The sequence below is a fragment of the Sinohyriopsis cumingii genome, chromosome 17, assembly GCF_028554795.1.
Source record: "Sinohyriopsis cumingii isolate HCF-2022 chromosome 17, ASM2855479v2, whole genome shotgun sequence".
Classification (NCBI taxonomy): Eukaryota; Metazoa; Mollusca; class Bivalvia; order Unionida; family Unionidae; genus Sinohyriopsis; species Sinohyriopsis cumingii.
The window spans coordinates 19061238-19077381 of record NC_142977.1 but is presented as its reverse complement, the minus strand read 5'-3'; the positions used below and the strand labels follow the sequence as shown (position 1 = coordinate 19077381).

The following is a 16144-nucleotide window of genomic DNA, read 5'->3' as shown; positions in this document are numbered from 1 at the left end:
TACCACTATATTTATCGTTGGTCTCACCTGAGACTCTCAGGATGATATCGACCCATTTAATATTGCTCGTCGTTAACCATTCTTATTGATCCTGAAAAACAACAACCTCATACGGATCAACTACGGCGAGATGCATTAGAACAGTAAATTCATCTCGTATTGCATACGCCGACAGATCAACGTCACCCTTGGCTTTTGAATTTAACAGATCACCCTTAAATATCTACCATTATAAACCATTAACCTGTTTAAAACAACGGCCACTATATTCGTGCGCAAGTTTATGAGGCGGAGCTGATGACCTTGACACGGCAGTAAGTACCACAAGTACTTCTGGACCACATATTGGTGGATCAGTTAATGTATGTGTTGGTAATGTTGAATACCAGACGGAATCGCTAGCGATTCTGCTGACAGGTTTAAACAATTCTCTCGGTGGAGCCAATGCGTACGAATCAAAAAAACAATACCACGCGGCCCAACCGCGTATGCAACCCAATGAATACCAGAACCAGAAAGGCCATCGAGATTAATGATACAGTTTCAACATGGTTTGGGGTTTCCGGTAACTGATGATCACGCATGAAAACACATCTGAGGTTTTTTATGTTTAATCGCCAAGCAGAATCAAGTAAACCAAAATTAGACATGGAGAGCTTAACGAAGCGTTCCCGGCAGTCTAAGACCTTAACCGAGTATATTCCTGGTAATCTTAGACCCCATCCCTTTTTTTTTCGGTCTTTAGACCCTGTTCGGTTGCTTTTCTCAGCTGTTGCAATGACACCAAGTGCAACTGCTTTATCAACAGCTGGAGCCTCGGCGGCAATCGGCGCTGATAGCGCCACTATAAGCGGGAATATACCGCCCATCTTTGCTGCATCACTGATCGAATTCTCTGAAAGATCATGTCGCACGCCAGCTTTTGATTTCTTGGCGTCATTTTAGTGTTTTAGCTGACGTTGAGTCAGCAATAATTTATTTGGGGCTTACAACGCCGCCGATGTCAGAGATATGTTTGCCCAAGATTTCATCCTTGTTGCCGATTGTAGCTTTTTAATCTGGGTAACAGTGGATGATGATATGACATTTTAATAGCATGAATGATTTAATTACATTTTTGTAAAACACTGTGAAACATTTAAATGGTTTCAATGGGCGCATCAACGATTCTCATTCGTCCGTCAGCACCTTCAAGCAGTATTGTTTTGTTCGATAGTATAACAGCGATTACTCTGTAACCACCAGCTGACGCAGTACCAACAGTAGTTCAAACGTGTAGGTCAACGACTGACTGTCTGAACAAATCGAGGTATTCCAACGAAAAGTAACAGGTCGGAAATAAAATCGAAAAATCTCGCTGAGGTATATGTTGGCAGGAGTCTACATTCTGGTCACACCCTATAAATCGCATCAAACTATGATACGCCAGTGCAACGGTGTTTTGGTCAAAATTCAGTATTATGTCTTCGGGTGGTTCTTGATGTTGATTTAACATCCGCGAAATCGTAGACACTGTTAATCTATCAAACACCATTGGGTTCGCTGTCTGATCATTATACCTGGTGGCACACTGAAACGCTACGAGTATATGTCGTGGTGCTGAAATTCCTTGCCGTGATGAGATCTGCTATGATGATGTTTTTGCCAGGTGTTGTGTCTGTGGTGATTTTCAGCCACGACAGCGTTGATTTACCACCACTAAATATGTACGATAACAACCGCCCTTCTTCTGTCACTGATGAAGACGTCATTGGCATCCATAATGCTAGTTATGTTAATGTTACTTTGCTAGCACCACCTCCCACAATTCAGCGCGCCAGATATCATCGTTGTTTGTAGCCTTTCGTACCAGTGCAACCGTATGTTTTTCTCTGAAGATAACATTTCTAACACGCCTGAAGATTCCGAAGATTTGTGACAGTAGTATGACACATGAAAATCTGTCATCGACGTTAGCCTAGATCATCGTACTGCAAATCCCAGGTTGAACTCTGGATTTGCGCTCTGTAGTGTCGCAGTGTAACCCTGTCCTTTGTTGGGGTATCATTCTAGCTAGTTGAAGATCAGCAGTGATAGCCTGTGTTAATTGTACTATGAAATATTGCCTATTGTCGGGATGGTCAGTAATGTCCTTCACGAACATCATGGACGGGCTGACGGACCGTGAATAATTGTTGGAGTGTCTCGCAAGACCAATAATTGTCGTAACAACATCAACGTTATCAATTTCTCTACCATCAATTACATAAATGGTACTGTTAAACAACGCCATATTATCGTTGTTAACGAATCCACATCGTTCATTTTCAGCGTATGCTGCATCGTCATTTTTCACAGGTTTACCATGTACTTCAATAAATGTCTTCGCGGGCAAGAAATACATTGATGTGTCTTGGACTTGTGGTTCCACTTGTCCACGTTGGTCCGGTTGTCGTCTTTCATAATAAAATTATTGATAATCACACACAGACTCGTCCTAGAGTACTGGTGCATCCATGTCGCAGTTATACGCTAGGACATTTTATTATATTCGTTGTTGTCTAAAAGGATGTTCCAACACTGATCAGTATCACCGATAACGGCGGGCCAGACTACTATCCGCTATTAGGTTTGCGGTTGGTTTTTTCCCCATCTCGGCTGCGGGTTGTCTTGTCTGAGATGGCCCACCAGCTAATTCTTTCAACCGGTCTTTTTCTAATTGACTTATTATTTTACTGACACTTGCTGGCGTCACTTCGGTGCTGGGTAGTTTTATTGGAATGCTTAGCATTCTGCTGTAGTTGTCATTGTACTAATGGTGCGGGCCTGTCTTTTATCGCCGAGAATGCTTTACCAACAACATGACCAACAGCTTCAATAACTTTATTAGAACAAATTTTGATGGGTTTTATGCCTAATTGTTTTGTAATCGGAATAACGTTTGGCACTATCCTTCTAAATAAACCCTGAATAACATCGCCAAGTCCATCTCCGTAGATCGCGCTATAAACCGGTACTCGTGAATTTATCACCCTGACGTTTTCAGGTCCACTTTTGGCATTGTGTATACTCGTGTTATTTTGTTATCGCCGATTTAATTGATCACTCACTATAGTAATCGTTGGCAATTTAATCCATCAGTACACGATAGACGCTACTGTTCATGACGCTAGAGGTTAATAAACGCTGACAAATATCAGCTGCTTCATGTTTGATTTCGTGGGAATTATTTCCGGCTCGTATTCCACCAATCACAATTTCTAATTGGTCAATATTAGCGAGGGTGTATTTGGACAAAATTTATCTTGAATCACCAGCGATTATTTTATGACGTTCATCACGATTGGCAAGGCCTTTTCTGGTTGTTCCATCAGGTGGTTCCTCGTGCGGATCTGGTTGTGGTTCCAGCGCGTTGCTAGGACTCATTTGACTATGTAATCCCTTCTTTCCAGTCCTTTTTTCAGATCTAGTTTGTATACCTTTCTCCTTTCTGCTCATACTTGTTCAAGTTGACGCTCCATTCATACAGTTTGTTTTTGTTCTTCATCTGCAATAAATTAATCTATTGTTCTGTTAAAGATTACAGATTTTCTGTTATCATCATTAGTTTTGATTTGCTGAATATTGAAATCAACATGAAGTACATCTTTGATCCAATCGGCGGATTTTAGGCTGTAAATATATCCGGGTGTTACATATTGTTTTTTACGTCCATGTCCATACGCGGAAATATCAAGTAATTGGCCTTTACCCCTGGTATCGGAAATAGCTACCTCAGTAAATTTATCTATTATGTTGTTCTTACCTCTTGGTGGTGGTGGTAGTTGAAGTTCGGGGGTGGATGAGGAATAACCTTGGGTGGTGGTCGATGTTGAAGACGGCCAGCAAGATAAGCAGATAATGTCTCAAGAGACTTTTGTGTTGCCTCAGTTGCTGTAAAACTGTTTATTTTTTGGTTCAACAATTGATTTAAAAAAGAACTGATCTGTATATTCTGCAAATTCCACACGAGCTTTCTGTCGTTGTTGTAGTAACTGTTTGACAGAATCACGTACTGGAAAATATTCCTCAATTGCATTAAGTATTTCTCGAGCTAATTTAGCCGTAATAAGCGCAGAATCACTCATTATTATTATTAGAATAATGATTTAGTTACAGATCACTAGGTCAGCCAGCAGAAAATAACGTATTGTTTCAGCAACAGAGAATTGTTTCAGCAACAGCGAATTGCCGAAAATCAGATTCGACTCACAATTTAGACATTGCCCAAGTCACGTGCACCAAAAATATCTGTGGCAATTTGATCGCTAATACCACGCTGGCTTACCACGCTCGGTAAAAATAATACCTGTTATGATAATAGAACAGGAATGATTAAAAATGGTCAGATACGTAATAAATTATCTGTTAAATGCGTGTACACTAAGTTTTGATCTGTAAGCACGGCTCAACTGGTAGAGTTCATGTAAATTATTCTAGCTGTATATTGTTAACAGAGACAGTGGCCGAGTGGTTAAGACGTACGGACAATCTTTCGAGCGCGACTGACATATTTTCGGTGTTTAAAACAAAATTATTATAGTGGGGATGTGTGCCTACGATGCATTGATTAAAGATGAAATATCGTTAAATAGGTAATTGTAAACCTGTAAAACTTAACCCAGGTGCACATGTCTGGGCCCCATCCCCAACCGAAATAAGGGTGTTCATTTTATAGTACCCGGGGTTCGCATAGTTGTGTGTGTGTGCTCGATTACGAAATCGAAATTCACCCTTTGACGGCACTCGGAATTTTAAAAATTTCGTTTGCCACTTAGCAATTCGTCAGAGTTGAATTTTGAAAAAAAATATGAAAACAAAACTATGAAAACTGTAACAATTACCCAAGAAAGTAATTCAACAGATATTCAACATCTATCTGTTCGCAGCCAGTTCATTTTGGTCAGATTAATAAATCAGCATTACCACAGGTAAAATGAACACTATTGCAAGTCTCGCATTGGCCTATAGATAAGTAATTAGTCAACGTTGCTTGGCTAAATTAACATTTGTTTTCATGTCAGATTACCAAAATTGGGCTTATTGTGTGGCCCCTCAAGGTCGACTCCACTTTTTGGGGTCGATCGCACACACACACACACACACACACACACACCGCTGCCGTAGTTTATATTAATGTCTACCACTGGAGAATCATGCCGCGGACATATAGCATAATGGTCCACCTACTCACATTATCCTGACACCAGGCTGACTAGTCCGAACATTAACCTCCTAATACAGGGCGCCAAACAGGGGAGCTGTTTGTACCATTTTTTTATATAAGTCTTTGGTATGACTCGGCTGGGGTTTCGAACCAGCGACCTCCTGAATCCGATCTGGACACTCTAATCACTAGACCATCGGAGCGGTCTGCTTACAGCTTGTACAGCACAACATCCAAAAAGCATATGAGGTTATAAGTTGAAGGTAAACACTAGTATATAGTAAACAATATTTAAGTGGGACTGTAATGTTTAAAGACATTAAAAGAAACGCAAGTTAGTGATACACTATTGATGGAGTTTCAAATGGAATGCGAACATTTTCTTGTGAATGTGACGAAGACACCGATGCATAAGTGCTCACCTTCATCCTGATAATATTCATTATTAAGGGAATTTATTAATACTAAATTCCATGAAAGTGGTTTCAGTCCCGAAGAATGTAAATTTTTAGTAAATAATGTATTGTCCATTATAGCAGGATTCGTTAGGGTAGGAGATGAATGAGACTTGGTCTTTTATTCATCATAGTCGGTTTGTGAAAAGTAGTACACCAGCTAGACACATATTGCAAGGTTTACAATCTTCTCACCAAAATTGAGACAGATTAAATGATTTATGTTGAGAGAGATATTCTGAAGAAAGATATGCATAATTGTTTCACATAACCATGCTAGTGCTTGTGCACTCTCATTACTAGTATAGTGTGGAGCGAATAATTTCTGTCAACAAACAATTAAAAGGTAAAAATAAGCAGCATAAACCATTAGATGCTTAGAATTGTTTATTTGATCATGTGGTGGGGTTCCATCCTCGCTAGCCAGTTCTCCGATGTGTCAACGCTATGTACACCTGTGCGGATTGAGCAGATATTTCAGTGCTTTGGGTCTGTGCATTTCATTAGATGCAGCGGTAGCCACCTCATCCAATCAAAATTAAATTATTTAAATTTGAACACTGTTCATTGTCGAAACAAGGGGAGCATACAACTTAATGGACTCATAAATAAGTAATTTTTCACTTCCGGTCCATGAATGTGCAAACACTTTCCACTCAAATATACTTGTAAAATCTTCTCTCTGGTACGAAGCCATCCTTTCGATGTTAAACTTATAAAGTATACTTTTGAAGTCCATTGCCTCCATCAATTAGTTGGCATTACAAACTAAGGGAGGCAACTCATGAAATCTATTAGATGTCGGTAGGACAAAGCACTAAAATAACTGCTCCAGCCACCAAGATGCGGATAGAATTATCATATCGGAACCTTGACTAATGAAGATGGCTGGGTTTTAAATGTGCACATGTCAACGGCATTCGTGCATCAGCTACAACATCAAGAAATGCGTAGCAGAAATATACATAGAAAAGAACAGAAAGAAAAGAAAATACACAGCAAGAATTTGCGAAAATAAAATCATACTTAGGAAATTGAGACTCTAAGATGTGTAAGAAGAGTTGTGATATATATATATATATAAACCTAGTACCAAACACTGACAGCCGAAGTGAATGCACAGATTGCTACAGGACAAACAAAATTTGCTAAACTATCGATGGAAAAGCTGGGGTAAAAGCCAGAAATGAAATATTTTGGAAGAAAAACTTAATGATATGGTAGAATCCGTGTATTAGTAAAATGTTAAATTTTTACATGGCTTGGAAGATAAAACACAATCTATTGATAAGGTTCAGACGCAACTAGAAAATGACTAACTTTTGTTGCCTGCGATTGTTTTTGATATGTTTATTTTTCAAGGGAAACACATGAAACGCTTTCGTTTATAATGAGAGTGTTCGTGTGTGGGGGTGTTATTTGGATTTTTAACACAGCTTTATCAATTTTTCTGTCATATCGCTACGATGTCTGCAGTGTTGAAGTATAATGTGATGTCTAGCACTTGGGCATCATGCCACAGACATGTAGCATCGTGTCTCACCCGGTCACATTATCCAAATACCAGGCCTACATGTCCTAACACTAACCTCTTAACGCTAATCGCCTAGCGAAGCAGCTGTTAGTACCATTTGTTTAAGTCTTTGATATGAGTCGGCTCGGGCTTGAACCCGCAACTTCCCGTATCCGAGGCGGACGCTCGAACCATTTAAACCACCGGAGTGGTCATTTTATATACTTGAAAAACGGACTCAACACAAATACAGTAAAACAGGTTTAAAAATTCGACTTCAGATTTGGGCAAGTTAATTTACGCAACCCTCGAAATGTCCTTTGATTTTGGTATGAATCATTTTCAAGAAATTTAATTGAATATATTCACTGTTCTGGAAGATTTAGTATTTTAAGAAATTAATGCAAAAGTTGAACACTGTACAACATGCTGTAACACGCTTCCTGCTTCAGCAGGCGAGACAAGCATGGTAAGAATTCATAACATATTAACTTATAAACCTATGGATCTGTAGTTACGGCTAAAATTGAATTCAGCAAATGATGTTAAAGAAATGTAATTTTTAAAAACTTCAACGTCAAACTTGAATATTGTTTAGGTTGATGCGATGAACTTTGTTTTTGTTCCACTACTCACTAGAGGCGAGAAATACTGGTGTCTAAAATATACAATCATGCAATTTGTATGCTTCATATATTGCACGATTTAATGAATAGGTGACATCAATCCCAAGACCGTCCATCAGTCTCAGTATGGAATAGGGTGGGGTGGAGCTGATAGATCACACTATGCTTAAGCAGGCGAGACAGGGAATACAAGAACTCCCACCATTTTGTAAATTTGACATCGACAGTGATATGCAAAAGATTCACTTGAATAAAGGCACTGTTGTGGACTGTATGTAATTTTAAAAGCATCAATACAAACATTTAACCTCGTTCACTGTGATGCAAGGAAACCCTTATTATGTAATAACATAAATGTTAGACATGCAGTGGCATTATCCAAAGTTTCGCTTAAATGCAACGACTGATGCAGAAGCTATGTCACTTTCACAAGCTTTAACACGAAACTTCAACATGTCTGTGCCGTCGCCGCCTTAATTATGACCACTACATCTTGCCATATGTATGCGGGTGAGACAAAAACCATTGCGTCGTAACCGTTGTACCCAAATGTTGCTTTAAATTTAAATTTTTCTATAAAGTATGTATCTGCTATGTACAATTAGCGTAAATTTATCTCATGAAGTATCAGACTAAACATAATAAACATAATAATATATGTAATGTATTAACACCTCTTATCGCACCTTCATAACCATCTTCCTGTCAGGGTCCATACTACATATCTAATTGCATCGTCACTGTAAATATATGTAATGTATTAAAACCTCTTACCGCACCTTTATAACCATCTTGCTGTCAGGGTCTATACTAATTATTTGATTGTATCGTCACTGTAAGTAATATGTACATCTGAAACTATTTTAAAGCATTTAAAGATATCTTAATATTTAAAATCCTGTCGAAATGTTTGGCTATCGTTTTCATGTTAAACACAAGAAATATTTCTATTAGGACATAAGTTTTAATACAAGTAATAAGAATGAAATTTTCTCTAAATAGTATTAAAAGTAAATTGTTATTAAATTATATTGAAAGTAATTTTCTATTAAAATATATTGAGATTAAATTCATTTATTTTGGTATTAAAATTATATACTATTTAATAAAGAATGCGTCCTTAGGAGCAAAAAGGCAAAACTCTCTTGCACAAAAACTACACTCGCTAAGTTGTGTAAGTTGCTGAATTAGAGAATCACTAAAATTCTCCGACTGACTAAGTTATAAGCTCCACGCGATGATGTGACAAAATTGTCTCTCTGACGACGTACATAGACCCAGACGATAGTCTGTAAGAAACGATAAAGCCTCACTTTGAGATTCTGGCGTCCTCAAGAACTAGACGTATGACCGTATTTGGCTGCGTCCAAGAAACTGTGTATAAAGAGCGTGGGGATTTGTTGACGAATCAGTCATTTCGTCGAAATCTTAAAAAGGCTTGAATCGTTACAGAATCCCGTACCTTCCCATCGCCATTTTCCCACAGATGTAGCCATATCAACGCCGTAATAAGTGACACCTCTTTAAAGAGAGCTTGAACATGATCGTCTTCTCTCTCTCTCTCTCTCTCTCTCTCTCTCATGGTAAACATCGTTATTAAGAGTTTACGAGACAATCAGTATCGTACAATTTATATAGCTGCTCCGAAAAGTGTTAAATTAATAACAGTGTAGCTTTAGATATTATTTATGTTTTGCCAACACATTCAAATTGTTCAAAAAAAAAATAACTACCCCGTGGTTAAGAAATTTAAAAACGAAGATATTGCCTTTCTCTGCAATTTTACTATGGTCCGTCTTTACGATTTAACTAGAATACACTTCAGAAATCTTGAATTCCTGCAAATATTCATTGATCCAATGATATTCTCGTACTGTATGTAAAAAAGCCACAGATTTACGAGTTGTCTGTATTAGTATATTAAACAATTGTTTTGTGTTTTTAATATTGTATGATGACCTACTTCACATGCAACTAAATGTATATATGTGGTTGATGTCCTTCAATTTCGGGCGAAACTATGACAGGTATCTAGAGTATTGGACTCCGATTTGATTTTGTATTGCAGCCATATGTGTGGTTTACTGACCGGGCTAGCGTAAACCTACTGTGGATGCAGTTGTTATTTCTAGCATGGCTTAGATGCCTAAAAACCAATATTTAGAGATCTCGGCTACTAAGATAGCTTTACAGTCGAACTGATGAAGTCTTCAGTGAAATTGGTGATATCTTTAATTTCTTAACGCATTTGTCGAATCAAATTCTCTAATTCTATTTGAGAAGCTATACCGCAGATTTGATGACATATTATGCATTTGCAGAGGGTCTCCAATTGAATAAGAGGTATACAATTCAAATATAGACAACAATCATGAACGAGAGCAGTCATGAAATTACAGAGGAATCTTATTAATTTATATAACTTTCAAATTCAATTGTAGACATGTCTCCCGCAATTGCGCCCCGATTTCACATCTAAATATGTTTTGGCCAACATCCCTAATACTTTATAGCTGACCCCCCGGGAAAATAATTCCGCAAGGGTGGGGATGGGTGACGGAGCTTTTGCCTAAAGCGCCAGAGGTCTTGAAGAACCAAAACAGATGATACAACTTAAATTGCAGGAATATCTTTGGCGGGACCATTATCCTCGCCCCTAAATGCATTTACCCTTAGTACGCCACTTTCTAATGACGCCCTTTGTTGTAGAGCACTCTAATTTATTTGGGGAGTTCTCTAAACCATCATCGCTAAACAAGGTTCAGACATGTTCTAAGGTAAACATTTCGGGACCTCGGCTAGCACGGTTAGTAGGGAGCACTATATTGAATTGAAAACACTTAAGAACGGCCACCCATATATTTAGTCATCTTAAATATCAATTGTTGTTCTAAGTTTTAGTACGAATATAGTTTACCCAACACATATTCAATCCTGATCATTGAATGTTCCTCTCTATAACAAGAACTTGAAACGTAGTAATTGCCATGGACGATTAGACTACAATGGTGGACAGGTACTTAACATGATCGAGACGCACTTTTCATTGTGACCACAGCGTGACACTTAATTTGGTTTTTACCTGGTCGTACTTGTAGGAGTCATAGTACTTCAAGAACATTGAATTGCGCTGTCAGTGCCTGTAAATTGTGACATTCCAGTGGAATATGGATGTATGGGGATCCATGTAAAGTGAAAGGTATGTGCAGTCGAATTCGAAAAAAATGACACCCGTTTCTGAAATATTCTGTACCGAACGGATACACGACACGTTTCATTATGGCATTTAGTTTTGCTATAATTACTGTTACATTCCATTCAAACACGTACTGTCCACCATTTTTTTAATTATGGTCTTTGGTCCCTTTTTGCAAATTCATGACCCTGTGTTAATTACTTAAGGCTGAAATTTATATATTATTTGAAAATATGTTTCTCTGTTGAAATGTTTTGGGAACATTCAGTTTATAGAATATATATAAATCTTTTTCTGTTTCAGTCGTACTTTTTACCTAGCACTTATTGTTAAATGTCATTTTCTCGAGTCATACACAGTTTGAGCAAGGTCTATTGACCAACGCATTTTCAGTGTGTAATATTAACTTAATTGGTTTTATCATTGTCTTATTATTACATATTTATATATTTTCCCCCATAAACCCTAAGATATGACGCCAGTTGTCAAAAAAATTTAATCTAAAAATATTCGGTCATCAGAATATCTGACCAATGGAGATGCAGTTTTCTCCTCAACAAAGAGGAATTTGCCAAAATGTAAAAATGTAAAATATGGTAACATTTGTATTTAATACCTTAAATTAAATAAATCTAAGGTATTAATAGATCTGTACAAGTAAACGTAAATATATTTAAAACATCTATTCAATGTTTTCAAACATGGGATAATTTGGAATAAATTGTCTCTCCATTTGGATTCACATCGCTTTGATTTTCTCTAAACATAGGCACCATCTGCAACATGCGCGTTAGTATCCATCGTTTTAATTTCAGGGACAATTGTTCGTAAGCACAAAATATTTAAATTAAAGTTTGAGACTATACTTAACGACACTTCATGAGGATGGCGAAAGATCACGTCGTATTTATAAAAATGTAGGATGGTGCTGAAAATCTCCAAAGGAGCAGTCCAGAACGGTCCTACTAAACACCTCAAAGTCAGACAAAGGCATGCAAATTTGTATATAATTGTATGCATTGTACAATATTAAACTTCGAATTTGACAATATTGTAATTAAAATGTGTTTTGATGTTGTTTGAACGCAAATTTGGTACATATCTGTGTCCCTTTATTTCACATTGCGACAACGATATATATGCCAAAAATTATTAATGAACGTTTATTAACAAGTTATATAACAAAATAATTATACTGTTGAGATACATACAATTATTGTATGACAATTTTGTATTACATAAGTATAATATAAACATTTAATAGAACAAAGGCAGATAGGGTATGAGTCATATAACCCAGCGTTTGACAAATGCAGATTCAATATGACCAAGCCAGATTTAATAATTTTATACGATAATTACATTATTGAGAGACAAATATTAACATAATAACATTATATATATATATATATATATATATATATATATATATATATATATATATATATATATATATATATATATACATACATACATACACACACATATAGTGCATACATTTAATATAATGTTTAATGGAACAAAGGCAGATAGAGTCTGACAATGACTACAACTAACCAGATATGGTGTGACAAAGGCAGATCCAATGTAACAGATTTAATAATTATACATATTAAAAAATTTAATTTATTTTGCATAAACAATGACAAGAGGTATATACAGTACAAATACTAAACGTAATTTGACATGTGAATGTCCCAGTTTATTTCATTGTAATCATTATTCTTAAGCAGTATTACAAATTAATTCTTTTATCAGCATTTTTGCTTTAATGATTTTATGCTTTTATTAGCATTTTGTTCTTTAATGCTTTCATTAGCATTATTTTTTAAATTGAGGATTGTCAACCACACGCTCTAAGGTCAGGACATTCACTGATATTTGATCATTGTTTTACGTCCAAACACCCACCCCCAACAAAATCCCCAGGGTACAAACTCCAACCACTTTCGGGGTTGAGACGACCTATCAGTTATCAGTGAATGTCCGATTAACCTTTGATCTTGGCTGGAGCCCCCACTTAAATAACCTGAAGATAATCCGCCAGCAATAGGCCCAGTCCCAGGTCGATCCCACGAAATATGCCAGTAATGGTTTGGAAATCCAACGACGTTACCACTACACTACCACAATTTCGAGAACCGCTCCGGTGGCCTTGTGGTTAGAGCGTCCGCCTCGTAAAAATCCAAATCACATCACAATACTTCTAACTTCTGCAAAATGGCTTAACCTTTGCATCTTTATATTCACCTACGCTATTATGAAAATTTTAATTGGAATACTGATGTCTTTAAATAAACATTTTACCTAAAATAGAGGGACTGACAGTGATAATGTTATTAAAGTAAACTAAAGAAATATGCAAAAGATTTATTTCCTATAACACTGGCTTTAAAATTAGGATAAATAGGTGCATGTAGTTTCTGTTATATATATACTTGGTGTGCGTGACTGAACCACCTCAGTTAGATGCACAAACCTAAATCGGTATATATATATATATATATATATATATATATATATATATATATATATATATATATATATATATATTTGTTATTTTTTATCACATGGGGAAAATGTGCAAGGGCCGGCAGCAAAAAACAGGGATGATTGACCAACCAGAAACTTGCTTCTTCTTGTTTTGTCCTAATCTTCACAGTTGTATATACTGAGTATAACCTCAAAATTACAGGACACACTAAAGTTGTACTAACGTTTGTAATAAATTTATTAAATGACTAATTCAGGATGGATGGATAATCTGATTCCTTGGTTTAATTGCCTGCTTTTTTCATAAAATGAAGTTTTTGTGTTTTTTTAAACTCATTTTTTGTTATACTGCTATTGTGTATAGTTTTACATTGCCATATGCTTGGAAGAGTTGAGAGTCCTTTCATGGGTGAGTTTTAAAGGACAGTTTTAGGCTTTCACACAAATATTAACATACCTTTTATCATCATTCTTGTAAAAAGACCTCCAGATTATTTAAAAAGAAGGCTTAGGTGAGCATATATGTTTGTTTTATTATCTTACAAGTATTGACTGCAGGAAAGATGATGCAACCTTGCCCTTGGAAATGGAGTTACAATTAAATTGTGCCATGTTGGATTAGCAGTGATAGTGTATCGATTACTTTGGAGCTGTTGTCCTTAAGGTCATGCTGTCATGGCAGATGAATGACTAGAATTTATTCTTTTATGTATGATATGATTTGTAAAGAATATTATAATGCCATCAAAACAAAATAATGAGATGTTACCTTGCAATCTTACTTTCCTAGAGACTACGTTGCCATGGATACCGCAGTTTTATCCCAGTTATTTATGTCAGCGTATCCTGCACTTAGAAAACTGAATAATTTTGGCGTAGTTGAATCCTTAATGTTTTGTTTTAAGATAACTCAATTCGACATAAAAGAACAATATTTCCTTAAAGTTTCATATGAAAATATCATGTTATTCTTTCAGTTTGTGAATTCATTAACTTCAGGTTAATTACAGCTGAAATAATAAATTCAGCAATGCAGCTTTTTACCACTTTGTAACCCCTCTGCACAAAATGGAATATTCCACTCTTAGAAAATGTGAGCTTGTAGTCAATCACAGATACTTTCATTTGATTAAGGGGGCATTCACCAGGAGAGCAACTTGGACATATTGCATACTTGTGGTGCGGTCAGTTATGTTGCAACAATGGCTCAGATCCATTTGACACTGAATGCTCTGGTGACCTAAGTGGTCAGAGCATCGGGTGCAGAAGGTCACGGGTTTGATGTTGTTGTTGTTGTTGTTGTGGGGTTTAACGCCATTTTTCAGCACACGATAGGCTATAAATGGCAGCCAGTATTGATGGTGGAGGAAGAACCCGGGGAAACCCCAGGAAGAACCACCGACCCACGATAAGATACTAGCAAGTTTTCTCACATACCCACATTGGCTGAATCTGATACTCGAACCGGCGCAGACAGAGGTGAGATGGCAGTGATCCGTAACGGACAGCGCGTTAGACCACACGGCCATCCGTGGCCCCTCACGGGCTTGAACCGCGGTCAAGTCATACCAAAGACTTATAGGCTCGGCATCACTATCAACTGCCACAATGCAGACATCGTAGCGATATGACTGAAAAATCGTTAATGCTAAGATAAAAAATCAATCACACACACACATGCGAATCTAGTATATGTGCTCTTCAATTTCAAAACTGTTAAGCAATATGATATGTTTTTCTGTTTGGATATACCCACATAAAGTTTTTTAATGAGTGTTTTCTCCCAATACATGGTATAGGGTAAGATTACGGGGGGGGGTGATTTGATATGGGTAATTTAATATTGTGGAAATGACCTTATTTATTATTTTAGTCGTGATTTAGGAGGAATCGGCTCTTCCCTTAGTACTGCTGATTAAGCTTTTGATTATCTACGGCTGACACAAATACCCAATTAACCTATTCAGATAACCCCAATTGCCAGTTCATTTAACTTTAGAGATTGCCTCAAAAAAAGAAAGCAGTTTGTTCTCAGTCAAAATGTTAATTGCAAGTTGCCAATATACATGTTATCACAATAGGACTGACCGTTTGACCTGCTATAAAATGCCGCAATAAGACACTGGGAGTTTGCTGAGCCTCAGAAACTCGTATTCAAACTCGACAAATTATTATTTTAACTGAATTCCAATATATGGGTATTTGTACATAAAAATGTAGATTGCAATAGGTGTGACATGACCTCTAACTTCGCCGGTATGCTGTAGTTCAGGAACTGCCAAACTTCCTTCAGGGCACTGGCTGGATAAATGAGTGTAAAGCCTCGTCCTATGATGTAAGTTAACTGAAAAAACCAGGTCATGGGCAAGTCTGGCTCACTGGATATATTGCCCACCCCAGATGTAACTTTTAACTATCAGGCCAGGTGCTAAGAATGTTTTTTTCCAGCCCCAGCCAAGCTTGACCATAGACAAAGCGTAAACAGGGATTGCTTGGTTAAATCATTTGGGGTTGATAATGTTATGCGGGATCAACTACAACTGTTCCCCCACTGAAAAAAATGACTTTAAGAACAGATACCCCAAAAAATGTTTAGTTTGATTGAATGTTGATTTTGATATATGATTCCTGTTCAATACCAGACCTAGAATTTGACATAAATTTGTTGTAGCCAGA

General features: G+C 37.0%; 1 protein-coding gene across 7 annotated transcripts in view; it reads left to right on the top strand.

Annotated features, from left to right (window-relative positions):
• Window positions 1-16144, top strand: part of LOC149777861 (nicotinamide N-methyltransferase-like) — an 88983-nt gene that overhangs the window by 26601 nt on the left and 46238 nt on the right. The window contains exon 1 of one of the 7 annotated variants that reach the window (XM_089938953.1): window positions 10878-10978. The exons of the other annotated variants lie outside the window; for them this stretch is intronic. The gene's annotated coding sequence lies outside the window, so the exon portion shown is untranslated. Of the gene's footprint in view, window positions 1-10877; window positions 10979-16144 lie in introns of those variants that run through there. 7 annotated transcript variants of the gene reach the window in all.